The following is an 11,900-nucleotide window of genomic DNA, read 5'->3' on the forward strand; positions in this document are numbered from 1 at the left end:
AAAATATCTCACCAAGAGGATAATGGGCCTAAAACAGATGCCCTACGCCACCAGGCTAAAAAAACTTCAACTGTATTTGGATGCGTACCGGTTACTCAGAGGTGATCTCTGCCTGACATACAAGGCTATGTCAAACCCCGAATTCCTGGAAATGCTCCACCTAAGGAAAACCTAATCTACCCCAACTACACACTCTAGGGACTTTAACCTGACCTCAACAATAAATAGGACTTGTTGGAGGGACAGATTTGTGTCCAAGTGCCTCCCCTTGCTCTGGAATAAGGCTCCCATATATCTGAGGCAGAGCTCCTCATTAGCGCTCTTCAAGAAGAATCTTGATGAGTGGATGGGGAGCAGGAAATTCACCCCAGGAATCACTTCTGTGGCCCTGCTTGACAGAGGCGCAGGTAACTAAATCACGTGGGAGGCGCAAGCCAAAACATTTTGGCAAGGCTTAATTATGCCCTAGGGCCAATAGCCTAGTACATACCTATGAACCTATGAACCTATGTATAAAAGCCAGAATTTCTTGAGCTTTAAAACCCCGAACAGTTACCAAATTATCCTATACATAATATCTATTGTGGTGTCATATTTTGATGTTATTCTCGTGGTTGATCTTCTCTTGTTATTTTTAAAACAGTTTTATTTACCGATTATTGCTATTCTCCTTGTTTCGTGCCTGCTGTCACTGCTGCATGTATTTCAGTTACCCCATTATTTGCTGCCACAAAACCAGACCCCTTCTTAGTTTGTTGCTGCTTTCCTCTTTTACCTTCTGTTACTGCTGAATGAATTCTTAGTGCTGCACTTTCTGCTGTCACTTCACCTGGTTCCTTTTCCACATCCCCACACTTTTGAAATAATTATCAGCCATTTCACCCCATGAAAAAGCAGAGCTGTCACATGGATCATCCTGTTCGAATATTTTTAACAGATTATCATCTGTAAAAAAAACCCCGCCACCAGTTCTGTTATTTACACCATTACCACAGACTCACTTCTTTCTCCAAGGAAAGATCTAAACACTGCTCATTTCTAACATCCCCAAAAAAAGGAATCTGCTTACATTCTGAAGCACCATATTGAACAATTTTACTCTCACTTTCTACCTCCGAACTCTTCATAGCTTTTTTCTTCTCCTCCATGTTGCTGCTTCCCTGAAGCCTCTTTCCTTACTGCTGCAGGTGCCCTTCAGCACCATCTAGCAACTACAAAGAGTAAGGGAAGTTTCCCAATGTCCTGGCCAAATTTCCACCAGTAGCATAAATTCTGCCTTGGGTCTCCCTTGAAAAGAGGCCACTGGCCTAGTGGGACTAACTTGGTCAACAAATCATAAATAAATAAAATATGTATGTCTATATACAGACTTTTTTCATATAACCATAAATAGAAGCAGACATTTTAAACACTCTCAGTCTACTGCTGAAAGTTATTTCACCAATTCTGCACATAATAGAAATAAAAGAGCTAAAACAGATTTCTCAATACATTCTACAATGCTCCATGAGAAAGCATGCCAAGACTACCATTTTCCATGACTATACCATTACATGAACAAATATGACTTGCAGCTTCACCTTCCCCTCCAGTCCTTTCTGTTTTATCTGCTCTGTGCTTATACAATGTGTTTTTGATCAGTAAAAACAAATATGCATTGTCATTTCTATTGGAATATTCCTGCCATTATACAAATAATTACTTTCTTTGATTATTCATACCTCTAAAACTTGCCTTTTCCCAGTTTAGTAATGGACCCATGAGAAATGTTTGCTACTAAGGGGCAAACCACTATAGAGACAGTATATTTACATTTTCAGCAATGCAGAGAGAAGCTCATTATACAATGACTCCCCCATTAATATTCCAAAACATGCATGCTAATTGGTCAGTATGTATGTTGTAAATCAGAGTTATAGTAATGGAAAAAGGTCCGGTCGCCCAGCCTTTTTCCATTAGTATAACTTTTTTTTTTTTTACAGCAACGGAGAACGCAAGATCTCCATTGCTTTTTACAACCTGTCTCGCTATGTTAAACTCGTTTAACATAGCGAGACAGCTTTAAAAAAGTAACGGCGATCTTCCTATCTCCGTTGCTTTTTTTAAAGATGTCTCACTATGTTAAATGGGTTTAACATAGTGAGACAGCTTTAAAAAAAGCAACGGAGATTCTCCGTTGCTTTTTTTAAAGCTGTCTCGCTATGGTAAACTCCTTTAACATAGCGAGACACTGTGTAAAAAGCAACGGAGATCTTGCTTTCTCCGTTGCTTTTTTCAAAACTGTCTCCCTATGTTAAATGGGTTTAACATAGTAAGACAGCTTTAAAAAAGCAACTGAGATTTTGCTTTCTCCGTTGCTTTTTTCAAAACTGTCTCACTATGTTAAATGGATTTAACATAGCGAGGCAGCTTTAAAAAAGCAACGGAGATTCTCCATTGCTTTTTTTAAAGCTGTCTCGCTATGTTAAACTCCTTTAACATAGCGAGACACTTTGTAAAAAGCAACGGAGATCTTGCTTTCTCCGTTGCTTTTGCCCACAGCTCTGATGTACTGCGTAAGCATACGCATGCGCAGTACATCAGAACTGCCGCAGAATACCAGACAGCTGTGGAAGGGCAGCAAGGAGGCATTATACAATGCCATTATTTAAGAAAAGTAATTATTTTTTTCTTAAATAATGTCATTGTATAATAGCAATAACCCACGCCTGTGTGTGGGTAATTGCTATATTATTCTATAACCCCGTCTCTTTCTGAGTGACTCAGGAAGCTGAAAGGAAAACTATAATGCAGTTTGGTAATAACACAGCATTATGATTCTGTATTCACTGGGCGAGAGGACAAAATGGTCTTAGCAATTACATGTTCTGGAATTAAGGCATATGTGACCATCTGTGTACTTTTCACAGGCAGATTAAAATTACTTAGTCAGCACTTGCTACTAGGAGCTCATTAACTTGCCTTGGTTTTTAACAACTTTTAAAAGTGACAATTGCCCCTTCCAGCTAAGAAACAAGACAGGGTTCAGAGATGCAATGATGCAATATAAAACAATGTCTAGCCAGACTCTGTAATAGCAGAAATAACTGTACTAATATAAATTAATTTAACTGTAGCAATTACAGCAGGATGACATTCTGGCATTTCAATTTGGCCATCTGCATGACACAAGCAAACATTCAATTTACTCAAAATGCAGTATGGAAGACACAACTGACATCTACTGGATATGAATGTGATTATGTACCAAGATGGCAATATATCCACAAGTCAATTTTTAAGTACAATTGATTTTAACACAATTAATGGTCTGTAAGTCTGCATTATATCTCTTTACTGTACCCATAACTCTTTAATGCAACATATCAGGCTTGTACTCTTGACATAATTTAAGTTAGGAAAGTTAATTTCCCATTAAATTGTTCCTTATCTCTTCAACTTTATCTTAGTTGCCAAGACAACAACTCTTTGACAGACATCATGCAAAGAACAAGTTGGCTATACTTTGATAAAGAAGTTTCAGGCTACAAAAACAGCAAAGAAACTTGCACTCTCTTCTGAAATTATACAGCATCCTTCTGTCTACCTAAATAGTTGGGAGGGTGGCTTAATGGCTATGATGTTTGCCTTACAAACACAAGGTGCAGGGTTTGAATCTCACAAGAAATAATTGGTTAAGCTTAAAAAATGGCTTGCAAGGGCAGTTAGCTTAGTACTAAACTAGCCTACTAGCTGTTTCATATCATTATCAGGGGTCTTAGCCTGAGAATTTAATATTTGTAAATTCAAATATGAGTCACTGAACTGAAAACTACACCCAGCTGCAGTCCAGTCAGGTTCATCACTAATGCTGCATAGAGATGCTAATAAATTTAGGTTTAAGAAGCATGCATTAAACAAACTCTGTGAGATACATTAGCTAAGATATATATATATATATATATATATATATATATATAGATGTATATATATATATATAATATATATATATATGTGTGTATACATAAATATATATACATAAATATATATATATGCATAAATATACATACATTTATATATATATATATATATATATATATATATATATATGTAAATTTGAATGCTTCTGTGTACACCTTATATTTTGCTTAAAATTTAACTGTGGAGCTTTTCTCCCCGGGCCTCCACTGAAAATGGACATGCATCCAATTGGACTTTCCCAGTCAACAAATGTAAAATAAAAATAAATAAATATAGGTGTGTATATGTGGATATATACATATATATATATATATATATATATATATATATATATATATATATATATATATACATACATATAAATATACATACACACACACACACACACACACACACACACACACACACACACACACACACACGCACACACACACACACACACACACACAGATATGCACATACTTACATACATAAAAATCTATTATTTGATCTATTCAAGAAATCGATCTCCCAGTATTGTGCCTATATCTCAGAGCCTTAGCTGGCTCATCTAGCATTTGGTGCCCATCTCCAAGCTGGCACCCCTCAAATAAGGAGGTTGAGGAGCAAAAAATGTTCTTTGACTTGGAGCTTCTCCCTTACCTCTCTCCAAGATCTTGGTGCCAGTTCAGATGTTATGCAATCCTGAAGGTGTAAGTACATAAATAAACAAATAAATAGCCTTTTGCTTTAAAATTATACCAAACCGCTTACCGTATTAATGGACTACCAACTGATCAGCTGAAGTTGATTGTGTCCCCTAACACCTTGCACCCAAGGTAGTTGCTCTGTTCCCTTCACCTCACCCTAGCTACACTTCAGCTATACCTTAACATACATTAACCCTTACAGACAGTTCAAAGACAGTTTTCTAACCATAAGACATTGCTAAGGGAGTTAACATACAGTAAAAGGGTACAGAATCTATGCTTACATAGTATAAAAGATCACCTAATAAAAGAATAATTATGCATGAGCATGGCCTATAAGGCTGAGAAAATGAACTGTTAAGAGCTGTAGTAGATCTGGAGATATGTTCCCACTTTTGGTATATTAGATCATAGATCTCAAGATTGTAAATATAATCAGTACTAACATAACTAGGGGAAGGGACAGAATCTTCACACTGCAATTCTAATACTGTAGGACAATCTTTCTGTTGATATCAGGAATACTATCTTTACGGGCCTTTAAAACATCAGAGAGATGTGTTGATTCAGGAAAGTCCTGTCATATTAAGGAGGCTGTGTTTCCTAATGATCTTTATGCCAAATGCAGTTAAGGACCAAGGTGAAACTATGAGGGGAGAGTCATCAAACTAATTACAGATATGTGCACCCAACCTATTAAATCCTGCATAACTACAGACACAGCTGCACTAGTAGCCTTGTAGTTAATTTCTGCATACATCTGGGCCATACAGAAGAGTACAATTTACCAAGGTTGAAACTATGTGATGTCAAACATATTTGATGATGACTCTGAGGCACACTGTTGTATACTCTACAATTTAATATAGTACAGCTCTTCATAAGACATTACCTCACATTTAATGTAGCTCCTGCTTATCTTAGCTACAATGTACATCTGTCAACAGCTCTCTGATGTTTACTACCATGACCACAACCATCAAATACATCTTTTGGACAGTTCTCTCCCCGATTTAATCATTATTCTTTGTTCTCAGCTAGATGTACAGTTTAGTCCAGATCAACAATAAGCTATATACTGCATACTTCCAGGTGTCTATTCCACTACTTCATAAAATAGTCACTTAATGAAACATCCTCACGGTTTATTGGAAATCATAGCCTCTCTAGTTTGTAATCTGAACACTCAAAGTTACTTGTTTATATAATGATAATTTATAAAAGAGAGTAAAATTGTATGTGTCCCTAAATTTTTGTACTATTGTATTTCTATACTGGAATGATTCTTTCAGGTATCTGTTGAAAATGGTGATTGCCCACTTGGACTCTCTCCATCAAAAAATTTGAATACATAAATAAATATGTAACATGTTAACATCTCTTCACATCAATAATTCAGTAAGCAGTGACCACTTCTGAATCAATAAATATTTATTTCTCTGTAAAATGCCACCCCTTAATAAAACTGTTGATGTAACTCAGACTTCAGCAAATTATTATTATTTGTTTTAAGTTCATCATCTTCTGGTCCTCCACTCCAGCACTTTGGCTGGCCTGCAGTGTGCTACCCTATTTTAAACCTCACCCATGAACAGAAACCACTGTATAGCCAAATAATGAAGTTCTGCAACATCAGACGCTCTAAATGGATATCGCTGTACAGCATAGAATGGGAAATGTAACATTTTCCTCACTGTAGTGCAATCTTGGAGTTGGTATATTTAAGTAGAAGAGGGTGTGGAGGGTGCAAGGGGGCTTGCCCTCCTGCAAAAATGTAAAAAAAGACTTGTTAGCTAGTTAATCTTTGTTGCAGAACTTTGATGATCTAGTCTTCTATTAAGTTAGGTTTGATGTTCTGCAACTTCAATAGTTTGAAGCAGACCTATATATATATATATATATATATATATATATATATATATATATATATATATATATATATATATATATATATCTATATATATATATATATATATATATATATATATATATATATATATATATATATACATCTATAGGGATCTAGGACTTTTGATCGAAAGATCAAAATTCCGAATCCAAAACCACCAAAAACACTTTAACGAAAGCGCTTTCATCGAAAAAGCACTTTTGTTAAAGTATGTTAAAAAAAAAATCTACTTGAATGCAGGGGGGCAAGCCCCCCCTGCAACCTACACCCCCCCCTACATTAATATTCTCACTCTGAGGTCACACTACAGTGGGGAAAAGGGAATTTTCCCTTACTGCACCATAGTACGACCGGAACAGCAAGCATACTTACGCAAAAGTGCTGCTTCGGTGAAAAGCACTTTCGTGCAAGTTTGCTCACCAGTTTGGGATTCGGTAAAAGATGCAGTCGAGCATCTGTACAGATCCCATATACATATATATATATATATATATATATATATATATATATATATATACATACACACACACACACACACACACACACACACACACACACACACACACACACACACACACACACACACATAGATAACCCAGATTAGGGTCTAGCTTGTAGGTGCCAAACCAATATTTGGGAACTGCATTTCTGAGCTTATTGCTTCTGATGGTTGGGCAACAAAACAATGGGAGCTACATAGCACATTACTCACCCCCCACCCCCATTTCCTGCAGATCTGCTTACTATTTAACAGGTTCATCATCTCTTGACTTTTACATGCATGTGCACAAACACACAAGCATGGACATTGGGGTCCACCAGTCTTCACTGGGGATCCCACTTGTGCCACCTTACTTAAGTTACCTTCAGCCTTTTTCTAATTTGCTCCTTACACAGATTCACCTGTCTCCTCAGAGACATTGAGAACAGCTTTGGAGTGTGCAAGGTCACCTTTAACTACTGTCTCCCCACTAATCTGACTCAGTCCCAAAAATAACTTAACCATTCCATTACTGGCTAAGAACTCAGTATATTACATTTATAAACCAATAAGGAATCATTATACTTAGTTGTAAAGAATGTAATTAGCAATGGATTAGTTACTACCTTCATTAAAATAGACATAGAATAACAAATTAGAATTAAACTAATTTCTAAGGAAGCTGCAACTACTTTTCTGTAAAGGAAACAATAAGGCAGAGTGTGAAATTTAGTAAAATAGTAAAATATATTCATTTTTTTAGGGGGGTTGTCTGTCCATCCCTTTACAAAATTTTTATCTCTTTTTTTTTTCGTAGTAAAACCAGGTAAACCCTCAAGGCATAAGCATCTCATTTCAAAAGCAACTCATGTCGCCTCACTGGCCCTCTTCAAGAGAATTCTTGATGAGAGGATGGGAAATAGAAAATTCAACCCCAGGATCAATCCAGTGGCTCTACTTGACAGAGGCACTGCGAACTAAGGTCAGGTGGCACAATGCCAAGATAATCCTATGGGCTAGGCCTGTAAAGGCTCCAGGGCCATTAGCCTAGTATACACCTATGAGCCTATGAACCTATATCTTGGTTAAGTGACTTGCCATAAGTGTTTATTTGTATATGCGACTAGAGTTTGAAGGAATCAAACCTAAGGATACAAGACAAAGCTCATAATTTTTACACTCTGATAAACTGCCAAATTGTATAACGGGCATGGAAGCAAAGTGTCCAGACTTATTAAAGTATTAAACAGTTTTAAAAATGTTTCGTCACACCAGAACATGCTCCACAAATGGTCTAAAATGCATTGCTTATGTTGAATGTGCCATCTTTCTCAAGTGCCCTGTTAAAATGCTTTTAATTTGGTTTAATTTGGGAAAATACAACCCTGTTACCTACTTTCTGCTGTAAGAATGGTACTTAAAGTTTTGTTAAGCACCTCTCAGTGGTCTTAAAGATCAAGGAGAAAGGACTCCAGAAGCAGCAGGCGTCCATGCAGAACAGTTTTCATAATTCATACTGCCTACATATGTACTTAAATTGTACTGTAAATAAACATTTGTATATGGACAGGGATTAGCACTACTTATGTTGCAGAGTTTGATAATTGTGTAAGAATAGGGTCACTGCCTTCTGCTTCATGCTAAACAGATTCCTGCCACACCACTTACATAAGAAACAAAAATACAGTTGTTTTTAAACTGTTCACATGTTGAATACTAGGAATTTTCTCCTCCTCCTTCTGTTACATGTCTGAGATGATTTTTTTGTTTACATATAACAATTTGCTACAGCAATGAGTGACAGAATTTATATGTTACTAGGATGTTGAAAGCTTGTCAATGTCACAGCATGAATATATATATAGATGCATACAAACACACTCACATGATGAATTCTCAACAATGACAACTATATTTTCCACAAAGTAATTAAATCTATATTTTATGTTTTTGCAGTAAAGTTTGTATCATTATTATTAATATTTTACCTTACGAGAGTTTCTCTTGTTATCTGTTGCATATTTAGTTAGACTAATTTATGCACATCTTTTGGTTACAGTCATCATACTGAATATTTTATAGAACATGCCCTTACATCAGTTTCATTCTGATCCAGGAAATATTGCACTAGTAAATGAACAAAAGTCAAATCTGATCTTGTGAAACATAACTAAATGTACATTATGTATTTTAACTTACAAAAAGTACAGTTACATTTCTTCATCTCCTCTCCCTTTCCCTGATCAAAGTCATAACCACAGAATGATATCACTAGGTCACCAGCAGGTAACCCTTAAAGAAACAGTTGCTGTACCCCTCCACCCCCAGATTGTGACAGACTGAAGTGTCTTAACAGATTTTAAAGCTGTTCATTCATCACAGGGATGGTTAGCTTCTGGCTGTTATCTATGTGGCAGCATTAAGTGTTTATGGCTTTCAAAGCTGTAAAACACATCATTCACGCCCCCCACACACACTGTTCTTCCATAGCACATAGTACACTGGAGCAGATTAATCTCCACAGAACTACAAAGAAAGAACTCAGTTCCATGAGCCTGTCAAGATTCACTTCTCATCCTTCACATCACTCCAGTCTGAAAGCGAATTTCTTGACATCTGTATCTTGAATATATAACAACTTGGTTATGATCACAAACCTAGTCATAATCTTCTATTGCTTGAACATCAGTGCCATTCCTTATGTGTGCTGAACCATTACTAAAACTAATTAAATTACCAAAATCAAGACGCTTTACTCCCATACTTCTTTGCTCTTAATACAGTTTCACAGTCTGGCAGTTTAGACAAGTTTATAGATCTGGCATGAACTATAATACTGAATTTTAATGTAGACATATTCACTGTCTATAAATTAGCTACAAGTTAAATGTGGCTGTGGTTAGAAAAGATACTTGAACCATGTATTACAGCAACTCAGTAAAACACTTATGTAACACTCACTATGACTATTCCAAGATTACAGGATTTTCAGAGATATAGGCCTGGGATAAAGGCAAAGGAACGGCATTGTTTGTTAGAGGAATCCACTTTAAAAATTTACCACCTTAAATGGTGAGACCAGCTGTGCAAGAAAAGAAAAAAAAAAAACTTCAGGTGAGGCCCAAGCAGGTATGAGTTACACCGTAGTAAAGGAATTTTTTTTTTAAGTGATTTGCTGACTTTTCTATATACATTGCTGCAATTGATGAGTCAAGTGTTAAAATGTATTTTTCAGCTTGCCCTTCCCTTCCTTGTTTGGCTTTTTTTTATATAAAAAGCTTTGTAAACTTTTTATTAAACCAAGGCCCAAAAAATGTAGATTTTATAGTTGTGAAGTTACCATTGAGTAATATGAGCTAATTCCACAGATTTCAATGGAGCACCTTCACGCCTGCTCTGTGGTGCGCCCATTAAAGTCTATGGACACAAAAGATACGTTGTCTGTGCCTACCTCACTGAGATTAAACATTTTTGTTTTTCCTCAGTGACATCAGTGCAAGGAAAATGCAAAGTTTACAATCAGTTTTAAACATGAAAGTGATGACCAGAATGCTTCCTGATGGAGGAAAGTGGTGTTCAGATGTTTATGCTCTTCATGCTGTAGGGAAAAGGTAGGTTTCAAAACAGAATCAAATCATTTTAAATATTGTCTTGTGCCAGGATGTTTCTAAACAAAAATATGTAGCAGTCAATAAATGAAATGTATTGTTTTAAGTAAGAGACAAAAATATACTGAAGTCAGCATAAATGGATCTCATAAAAAAATCTGTGTGCACAATGAAAGACATTGGAAGGCAAATCAGCTCCTTTGTACAGTAATCATAGCTTTGGGAGAACAATAGGGGTCTGCGATAAGAGAAAACATGACAATTGCACGAATAATCTCTGTTTTACCTATGCTGTACTGTGTAAATTATTTTTTGTCTGTATTTAAATGAGGCAGTGTGTTCTTCCTGTAGCTTGAGGTAGACTCTGTATGAAAAAAGTATGAGAACCAAAAATCAGTTCTCACAAATGTAGTCCTGAAAGCCATATATACTTTTTGAAGAAACAGCAGAAAAGCATAACAAATAGAATAAACCTAGCATAAGATAAATTGTGATGACCTACTTCAACTCCTAACAGCAATAAACATAATAAGGATGTAAACAAATGTCCCCATAAGAGCAAATCTAACTGGACCATCAGGGCAAAAAGTAATCTAGTAAACTAAAATCTCTCAGCTGAAGTCTATAAGAATGAACTCCAGCACTGCAAATTTCAACCACAATACCGGATGTGGGCCAAGAAAATGTCTGAACATGTTACATTTATAGAATATATACATTATTTTTTACTGATCAATCACTAACCTAAGGATCAAGAGGTTGGCAGACGTCAGCATAAATGGATTTCATGAAAGAATTTGTTTTTGTGTACAATGGAAGACTATGAAAAACTGCAGAGAAAAGGACAGAAAATATATTAATTGCTCTCTGCCAAGATTTTTTAACACAACAAATTTAATTGCAGAAGAAAATCTGTTCTTTAGTTGTGAATTCTACAGTATTAACAAACCTTTATTTGCTGTAACTGGACACACTGATTAATGTATAAAGGAGCTAATTTGCTTTACATTATCACTAAGAATTGTTACAAAACCTGACTGCTCACTGTCTGTATTTATTTTTTTAATATTTTTTTATTAATTTAACATATTTACAATATATACACAGGAAGAAATTCAACATCACATACTGTTATGCAATGTTGGGAATATATTGAATCATCAAGGTAGCAATGTTAAACAATTAACAAATTAAGAGTTTTGGTATTTCAATAGCAACTTTTCAAGTCTATCCCAACCACTAAGTCTTAGTAT

This window comes from Protopterus annectens, chromosome 7.part0 (genome assembly GCF_019279795.1).
Source record: "Protopterus annectens isolate FY-2018-M chromosome 7.part0, PAN1.0, whole genome shotgun sequence".
Lineage (NCBI taxonomy): Eukaryota > Metazoa > Chordata > Ceratodontiformes > Protopteridae > Protopterus > Protopterus annectens.